The sequence below is a fragment of the Myotis brandtii genome, unplaced genomic scaffold (assembly GCF_000412655.1).
Source record: "Myotis brandtii unplaced genomic scaffold, ASM41265v1 scaffold105, whole genome shotgun sequence".
Lineage (NCBI taxonomy): Eukaryota > Metazoa > Chordata > Mammalia > Chiroptera > Vespertilionidae > Myotis > Myotis brandtii.
The window spans coordinates 7,425,846-7,435,070 of NW_005353538.1; the positions used below are offsets into that span (position 1 = coordinate 7,425,846).

The 9,225-nt window shown below is 42.3% G+C and overlaps 1 pseudogene; it reads left to right on the top strand.

Moving 5' to 3' along the window:
* Positions 1–2,640: 2,640 nt before the first annotated feature.
* On the top strand, positions 2,641–3,006 carry LOC106726176 (annotated as a pseudogene).
* The last annotated feature ends 6,219 nt before the right edge of the window (positions 3,007–9,225 follow it).

Sequence of the window (9,225 nt, forward strand, 5' to 3'; positions counted from 1 at the left end):
CCCTCATCCTTGACTTCTAGACTTCATTCCTGATGTCCAGGTTTTCACAATGGCCTTTGGACTCCAGGCTTTGAGTGGTCTTTGTTCCAAAACCAGGCCCCTTTAGTTAGCACACTTTCCTCAGCATTTCTCTCCCCCATGGTGGATCTGAGGACTCTTTTTTGTCTTCTGTCCCCATCTCCCCTGAGGGTAATTGTACCTCCCAAGGCTTGTCCTAGGCTGATCCACCTGTATCCCTCATCCATTGCTACCCTCCTATGAGACTTTCTACAGGCTTCGTTTCCCAGAATTGTGCCTGGGAAAGCCAGGAGTAGGTTGCCTCCACAGTGGGATCCCACACACTGACAGAGGGTGGGGGCGGGTGGGCAAAACCCCCGTTTGCTTTGATTTTCTCTCCCATTCCCCAAGCTCCTTCTCTCCAGTCCAGAAAAGACTTTTAACCCCCTCTTGAGCAGTAAGAAGAGCCAGCTCTTAAATCACTGTGAATCCTTTCAAAAATATTATTTGTGGCATAAACTCTATATGAGACTTCCTTTAGGAATCAACTTTTTGATTCTCAATACCTCTTTCTTAAACTGATCCATTGAACTTTGTCAAAACTAAACATCTCTTCTGAAAAGATACTGTTAAAATAAAAGACAGATCATAGAGTGATAGAAGATATTCACAATATATATCCGACCCAGGTCTTGTCTTTAGAATTTATTAAAAACTCCTACAACTCAATAATACAAACAATTCCATTGTTTAACAGGACCAAAAGACTTGAACAGTAACTTCATATAGGAGGTTCTAAGAATGAACAATAAGCACATGAAAAGATGCTAAACACATTGGTTATCAGGGAAACACCATGATTGAAATAATCATGAGATAGCATTTCACATTCATTGGAATGGCTAAAATCTGAAGGGCTGACAAGGGCAAGTGAATTAAGGATGTGAAGCACCTAGAACTCTCATACACTGATGGTGGGGGTGTAGATGGTGCAACTACTTTGGAAAAAAATTTGTGAGATTCTTCTAAAATTAAACGTACATCTTCCCTATCACCTACCAGATCGCCAGAGACATCTGTCATTTGCTTTCTTTTTCACCATAATTTGTCCTAAGAATTCTCACTCCCTTGGCCTCCCTTGACTTCTAGCTCTGTCTCCTCAACTCAGGGAGTCTCTGCACCTTGACACAGAAGGCAGTAAAGTAAGAAGCTGGAGCATTATTGCCTGCCTCTCAGAAATCACTGTCTTAGTCACCGGATGCCCAATGTTTTAAAAAGAATTGCTTCACATATCCTGTCCAGTTTTTTATTGTTTCAGTCCGGAGGGCAAGTCTAGTCACTGTTATTGCATTTTGGATGAACACATCCCAATTACGCTTCACTATGTGGAGAAAAAACCCTAAGACAAGTTATTTCTCTGAATATTGGGTTTGTTTGTTTTTTAATCAGTATAATACAGGCAATATAGGTAAAGCCTACCTCAGTGTCATAGTGAAAATTAAATGAGATAATGCATGTGGGATGTAAAGAAGATTAATTGCACACTTTTCTCCATGGTATATGATAATTTAAGGAATATCCATTTTATAACCCATGCATAAATACTCAATAAATTTAGAAAATTCAATACCCTTGTAGAATGGCAAAATAATCTACCCAACTTGACATTGAGATGTCAAGGCAAATAGAATTGGTTAAAAAACAATAGCTGCATGTGTATACCTATTACCTTGGTAAATTCTTAGAAGAGAGGTTCACCCGAGATGGGGTGTCCCAGGGGAATTGTGGAAAGATCAGGGATAAAACTGAGAGGAACCCTTTGCAAAGGTTTTCTTGTAAGCTTGAAAGGAAAGTGTAGGCCAGGCCAGCCTCTCCAGCCACCTATGGGGAAACGTGGGCAGAAATGCTGCCTGTTTATGATTTCAGAGCGCACTGGAGTCTCTAGAACAAAACTTCCCTACGAGGAGCACATTTAGGTACACAGCTCTCTAGTGTCAAAACAGGGGGGAGGAAAAGGAGAGCGATTGCCTGCATTACGTTTTTTATAGTTATTGAATGTATGAGCACACATGAATCCTCTCCTTTTCACACATGAGAATTGATTTCCACTGCCCCGTCCCTTCTAAACAAACAGCCCAAGCAAAGCCGCCCGCGCCCGCCCGCTGCGCTGCTGGGAATGCTCGCTCTCGTCTGAGGCTGTATCATATCCAACATCTGCCGTCTTGAGCCAAGGCTAAGACAAGCAGTTATTATTTTAATAGTTTATCAAATAACTTCCAAGAGGCTTCCCTGTGTTGTTTTTGTTGGAGAAAGTTGCTTCTGCCTAAGATGATATTTACTCTAAGCCGTGTTTGTGGTCGGAGGCCTCAGGGAGCCCACGCAGCTCACTCCAAGCTTTCACATACATGAGAGCTCTTTTGCGTACATTTTCATTTTTTAAATGTAAGTGGATGATTAGCAAGTCCCACAATGAGGTAAGTCCCCGGCCCAGTCCCTGCAGTGTTTACTAGCTACTTTCTGGCTGCTGGAATGTTTATCATAACAAGCAAAGCCTGGATGGAATCAGCAGAGGTTTTCAGTTGCAGCCTTCCAGCTCCTTCACCCCGACTCCGAGTCCCTGCCGGCTGTCTCCAGCAGAGCTGGATGCAAAGAACAAGAGAAAGGAATATTTATGTGCCGGGTGGTGACTTCACACGCCATAATGGCACAGGCGGCAAGTCCATCCATGGGGAGAAATTTGAAGATGAGAACTTCATCCTGAAACATACAGGTCCTGGCATCTTGTCCATGGCCAATGCTGGACCCAACACAAGTGGTTCCTAGTTTCTCATCTGCTCTGCCAAGCCTGAGTGGGTGGGTGGCAAGCATGTGGTCTTCGGCCAGGTGACAGAAGGCCTGGATATAGTGACAGCCATGGAGCACTTTGGGTCCAGGAATGGCAAGACCAGCAAGAAGATCACCTTTGCTGACTGTGGGCAACTCTAATAAATTTGACTTGTGTTTTATCTTTACCACCAGGCCATTCCTTCTGTAGCTCAGGAGAGCACCCCATTCACCCCGATTTGCTTGGAATGTTCCATAATCTTTGTGCTCTTGCCACCGTTCATTGGGTTCCATAATTTCCTTACCCCCTTCTCAGTCTAGCTGGATTGCAGAGTTAAGTTTATGATTATGAAATAAAAACTAAACAGTTGTCTGTCAAAGAGAGAGAGAGGAATAAAAACCTTTTTTCAGTGACAGAGAAAGTTACAAATAATGATAAGTTTTGTAGCTTCAGAATTAAACTGCTTAGCAGATTAAAATGAGCATATTGTGTCTCTCACCAAGGTGATCGAATGCCCAGAAAACAGTTGATCCTATCTGACCCCACTCCCTGCCACATTTTCTACTTCAATCCTCACTTTGTTCACGAAACAGCAATAGTGATTTAGAGTGACATGTTGTTGCTATGGAAGCTTGTTTTTCTCTGCTTTAGTCTACTGAGGACTTGCGAGCTCTTAAATGTCTTTGCATGAGTTATTGCTCGGCCGCACTGATGCGCTGACGGGCTGGGCAGCTGTTTAAACCCAAACTCAAACGAGGGATGGTTACAGAGAGAGTCAAAGGTTGGGGTTCGACTGTGCAGCACATAAAATAAAAACAGGCAAGTGATGGAGTCACGGCTGGTAACTTTATCTCGGAGGATGTTGATGATCTGAGCATTACCGCTGTGGTTGGGGTGGGTTCAGCTCCAGCAGTTACAGTTGTCCTTTATTTACTACCTGCATAGCCCCCTGAGCTACTTCTCTTGCCCAGTTTCCACAGGGGTGAGGGAGTGGTATACATTAATGAAGATTCATCTTCTCATGGCTGGCAATCCATATCTCTGTACCTACAGGAGAGATTCAGCTCAGGCGCCGCGATACCTCAGCGTGTGGCACCTAGAATGTCATCTCCATATGGATAGGGACATTGCTTTTCATAGTGCTGTCTAGTTAGCACTCTAAGTGGGGACTTAATGCATAATAGGTGATCAATAAATATTTGCTTGAATGGCTTAATAGGGTCATAGAAGCTTATTATTGGAGGGAGCACTGCTAAGCTCCCTCCCAGCCACTTCTCATGCCTCTCCTGCAGAACAAGGAGAGCTGACCTTACATCGTCTGGAACCCCTGCAGCCATGAGCCCCACTACTCGGAAGGTCGTTCTTTCCTTTATGGAGGTCTTTCGCTGTTCAGAAGTTTCCTCTTAAGCACAATCACAATCTGTCTCCTGTGTCTTCCCTCCTTAATTCTCGTTCTTCCTTTCTTCTTCCTGACAATGTTTCAGAGGACAGGAGATGGTCTCACAATCCCTGTGGAGCACAAATGACACGAGACAGAGTATAAATGGCTAAATGGGTGTAACCCATAAGCCCAGGAAGGAGTTCTTCTCTGATCAAACAGCTGGTTTTTAGGATGCTGCTCAGACGGACCAATTTTAAAAATTGCATGATACTAATGGAGTAATTAGGATTCATTATATTGCAAGAGGTTACTGGACCTTAGGGAGTAAAAAAAATCTCCATTTTAATCTAGCCTGACACAAAGCTTTGAGGAACCCAGATTGTCAAGGAACTATATGTTAATTTTTGATCAGGTAAAGACCTTGGAATTAAAAGTTTAATGAATTAATCATACAGCTCTTTTTTAATTGAGTACCGACTCAGTGTCATCACTCAATTTTCCTATATTGTAGTAAGGCTATATCACTCATCACTAAGATTTATTGAGTGCTAGTGCTCTGCAAATGTTATTGCATTGAATTCTCATAACAAACCTATGAAGAAGGTCCATTGTTATCCTCATTGTATACAGGGGGAAGCTTTGTTTCAGTAAGGATGAGTAGTCCATGGTCACCAGCACAATGCCACAGGGTCAGGCTTCAAACTCAGGTCTGTCTAACACCAAAGTGTTCTTAATCTCCAGACCATATATTTCTAATGAGAACTAAATTCTTGTGGGGAAAAACAGATTCAATTTGTTTTGTACACCTCACTGTCTTATACACAGTCGGTGCTCCATACATATGTGTCAAGTAAATGAACACATTTGATCAAAGTATGATCCACAATGTAATACTTTACACCTCAGATTTCATCTCTGAAATGAGGGAATTGGGTTGTCTGATCTCTAGGCTTCCTCCCAGTGTTAAGCATGAATGCAGCTAGCCCAGGAATATGACCGAATTGGATTTTAAAGACACAGACAAGAGGGAAGAGTGTGGCAAGAGGAACAGCATGAGCTAATACAGCATTCCTTCGAACAGAATGTTCCCTCTGCCCAAAATACCCTTTCCCCACTTGTTCACTTGGCAAATGTCCAATGGTCAGCTCCACCAGACTCCCTGCTGTGACATTGTCCTTGACCTCTCCCTCAACACCCTACCCTCATACACACACACAATCCCTCCCTCCTCAGGGTCCCCAAGTACACTGTGTGACTTGTGATGATCTGATTGTGGGTCTGTCTCCTCATCTTACCGCTAGACTGTGAACTCCTTTAAAACAGAAAATGCCTCCTATTCATCTCCAAGCCCCTTCTTAGAACCTCAGTAAATGTGTTTGAGATGCTGGACCAATAAGCAGGCCATATGTAGGGGAGCAGAAGAGGAACAATGTGACCTTGATAGAGAATCCATGCCAGAAAACAGCGAGAAATTAAATCAGTAAGAGATGGGGAGGCTGGAATTCCAGAAAAGGGAGTTGAGGCTTGTGCCCCTGGAATGCCTGGGACCATTCTTAATAGGAAGTGACAGTGAAAAGAAATATTCTATTAGGAAAATTGCTGTAGACATGGTTTCCCATTTAAGAAAATGAATAAAGGTAATGAACTTGCTTTCTTTCTTAGCATGCTCTTCATAAATCCACATCTCATTCATTATATCTGACACTTACATGCATAAAAACACAGAATAATCTGATTTGGAGATGTCTTAATTTATTTTAAGTGAATGAATTTTTAATACATCATTAAACAGTAAATAAAATACCTTACTTAGGATAAACTAAGTCTGAATAAGCCTAAATAGTTGTTCATAGCATATTTGGCACCTTGGTCAGTGCCTGGCACATATTAAGTGCTCAGTTAGTATTTGTTGAATGTCAAGTTGATATTGCATCATGGTTATTCATTCTGGTAATTCACATAAATGGAGGATAATAGCCATTCCCAGAGCTAAACACTGAATATTTTAGAAAATTAAAAAAATAATTAAAGATTGAAAAACCTTTAGTGTTTGTGTTTGGAATACAGAACATATGTGTATATTTATATCAATATGCTTGTCTTTTTAATTCTCTGAGATGTAAAATAATATTAAAATAAGTGCATATCAGAACATCAAATGACTACTGTAGACAACAGCTCAGAGATGCATTCATTACCAACCAGACAACCTATACTCAGTATAAGCAAACTGATGGGTGATATTTCTTTAAAAGACAAATAAACCCCTTTATTCTGGTGCATCTTGGAGAAGCTGGTACTGGAAAACAGTCTAGTAAGTTCAAGTCCATTGATGGAAATGGTTTGACCATGTTTACCAGGTGGTAGGACACGTTACTAGGTAGTTACATCATTTTGAAATCTTGGGATTTAAACTCACAAGCAATTTCAGATTGCAAAACCTTCTCCCTAACTTGAAGAAGAGCATAAATACGTGTGTGTGTGTTTGTGTGTGTGTGTGTGTGTGTGTGTGTGTGGCCATCCGAGCGCGCGCACACACACACACACACACACACACACACACATTTCAAAATGAGGATGGCCTAGGAGAGCTCTTCTGTGATATTTGGATCTGATTTACGTAACTAGCTGCTGCATGACTAAGCCTGATGCTATTAGACAAATGTTATGTGATGCTACCTGATGTAGTGCATAATGATCTCATTTGGACCACCTGTGAGTCAACATTTATGCCCAGGAAAGGGTAAGGTTTTATCTTGAGTCCTAGATTCTTACAAAGATTTCCATAACTGTGCAGCCCTGCTGATGGCTTCTCTCTATCTGTGTGAGTGTGTGTGTGTGTGTGTGTGTTGAAAAAAAAAGGGGATGAGGGGGTGAGGAGGGGCACTATACAGTCCTCCAAAGCTTGGCTTTCTTATGCATATTTATCACTTTCAAATTTACAGCTAATTGCTAGGATATTATTTCAGCAACAAATGCAAATCAACCCCAGTTCCCAGTGCTCTTAGCTACAGTGAAAGCACAAGGGAAAGAACTAAAGAGAGGTGGCAGGCTCTTTCTTTATATTAAAAAACCTTGTCATGATATAAATTTGAGCCAGAAGTTGGATATCATATAACAAGTCCTAGTTATTAAACTCCTTAAATACCTCATGATAGCAGGGTCTCATTTCTGGTGTATATTCTATAGGTGCTTATAAATTTAGTGGGTATATCTGACTTGTGTCAAAAGGATCCCATTTCTTACTGATGTTCATGCATATTCCAAGGATAACTTATCTTTATTCCTGATTTGGATCTTCCATTGGTAGTGGCTTTTAACTCTCTGGATTTATGCTTCCCTGCCACTAGCCTCTTTGAAGGTAGTGAATCTTCTCAACTAGTTTTGAGCATAGTGTGGTGGAAAAGAACTTGAGCTTTGGAGCCTGTGGTATTCATTAGGATGCTCATTAAGTGTTTCTAATTCTTCTAGGCACAAATTTTCACCTCTCTGCCCCCTGAAGTTAGGGGTGTCCATGTAATTTCTTTTGTTCAAGAAAATGAAAGTGTAAGTGGCGTGGCTACTTCCAGGGAGAACATTTAGAAGCCTACCTGTGATTTGCTTCACCACTCTTCTCTTTTCCCCTTCTTCTCCTCCCATAATTATAGCAACAAGGAGATGGAGTCCCCTTCAGACGCAGCCCGTGAGTGAGGACAACATGGAAGAGAATCCTCAACTCACATAGCATCACCTTTGTTATTTTGAAGCCTCCAAGCCTTGGTGTTTGGCTGATATCTCTGCAGGACCTAAGTTATCCTGACTGATATGGGGAGGCACAAGCCTGAGCTCAGGTCCTTGAACAAATTATGGAACTTCTCCCACCACCTCGGAGTCATGTGAGGACTAAATAAAAGCATAAGAGCAAAGTGGTTGGCCAAGAGAATGCATATGCATATTTCCTCTTTATTTCCTCTTCTGCCTGGAGCTGGCATCTTGTTTAGCACCTTTGTGCCTAGAATAAGACCTGGAATATAGAAGGTGTTTGAATAAATAAGGGAGTAAATGGAAATATTTAGGTGTACTTAGAGAATGATTTATTTAAAAGATCCTTTAGCAATTTTTTTTCTGCACATTTTCTTACATCAAGTTTTCCAAGGCACAGCCAGACAAAGAGACAGGGTGGCTGAGGAGGAGAGGACACAGTTCTGGGATTTTAACGGGCTCAGCTAGTTGGCTATCCCAAGTGACCCTGGATTGAGTGGGACAATTTGCAGCATCCTGGGCAGGGGTAGCAATGGCCCTCCTGGCCTTTGCATCATGCAGACCTCATTTGGAGTATGGGGCTCTGCTCTGAGAAGCACTTTTGAGAGGGACATTAACAAACTGGAATGCATGCCGGTGGCAGGTGACAGGGGCAAGATTGGAAGGCAGATCAAGATGCTGAGGAGTCATGAAGCTATTGTTTATTGCTCCAGATCCTCTCATGATGTTTGTTGTAAGGTTAACTGAACATAGAAACTATTTTTGTTCTCAGTACTTTAGTGGACAAAGTGGGTAAAAATGCTGCCACCTGCTAAACCAGAGTCTGTCATACGACCCAGGGACACAGCCCATGGTGTTTTTAATAAGAGCAGTAACTTCCCCACTCACTTGCTAGGAAATCATAGAGATAAAGCAACCGGAAATTATTTAGCAAACAGGTAATGCTGCCTTATTTCATCAAGGCAGCATTAGCAGAGCAGAAGGGGGCAAGCTTTAGAAAGGCAGAAGAGAAGGCCACCAGGGGAGGACAGGAACAAGCCAGGGACCAGGACAAACCTGGCTCAGCAGCCATCTGGGGGCTGCTATGCCAGAGCTTGGAGGAGGCCTTGAGATACCAGAGGAAGCCACTGTGTTGGTGGGCTTGGTGCCAGGGTGCCCGAGCTTCATAGACAAAAAGAGGATGAGCTTGATGAGGAAACAGAGTCCTCTGCATTAGTCAAAGATAGAAGGATCAGAACAATGAAAGACTGGTTTCAGAGACGGGCCTGAGGTATCAAGACCA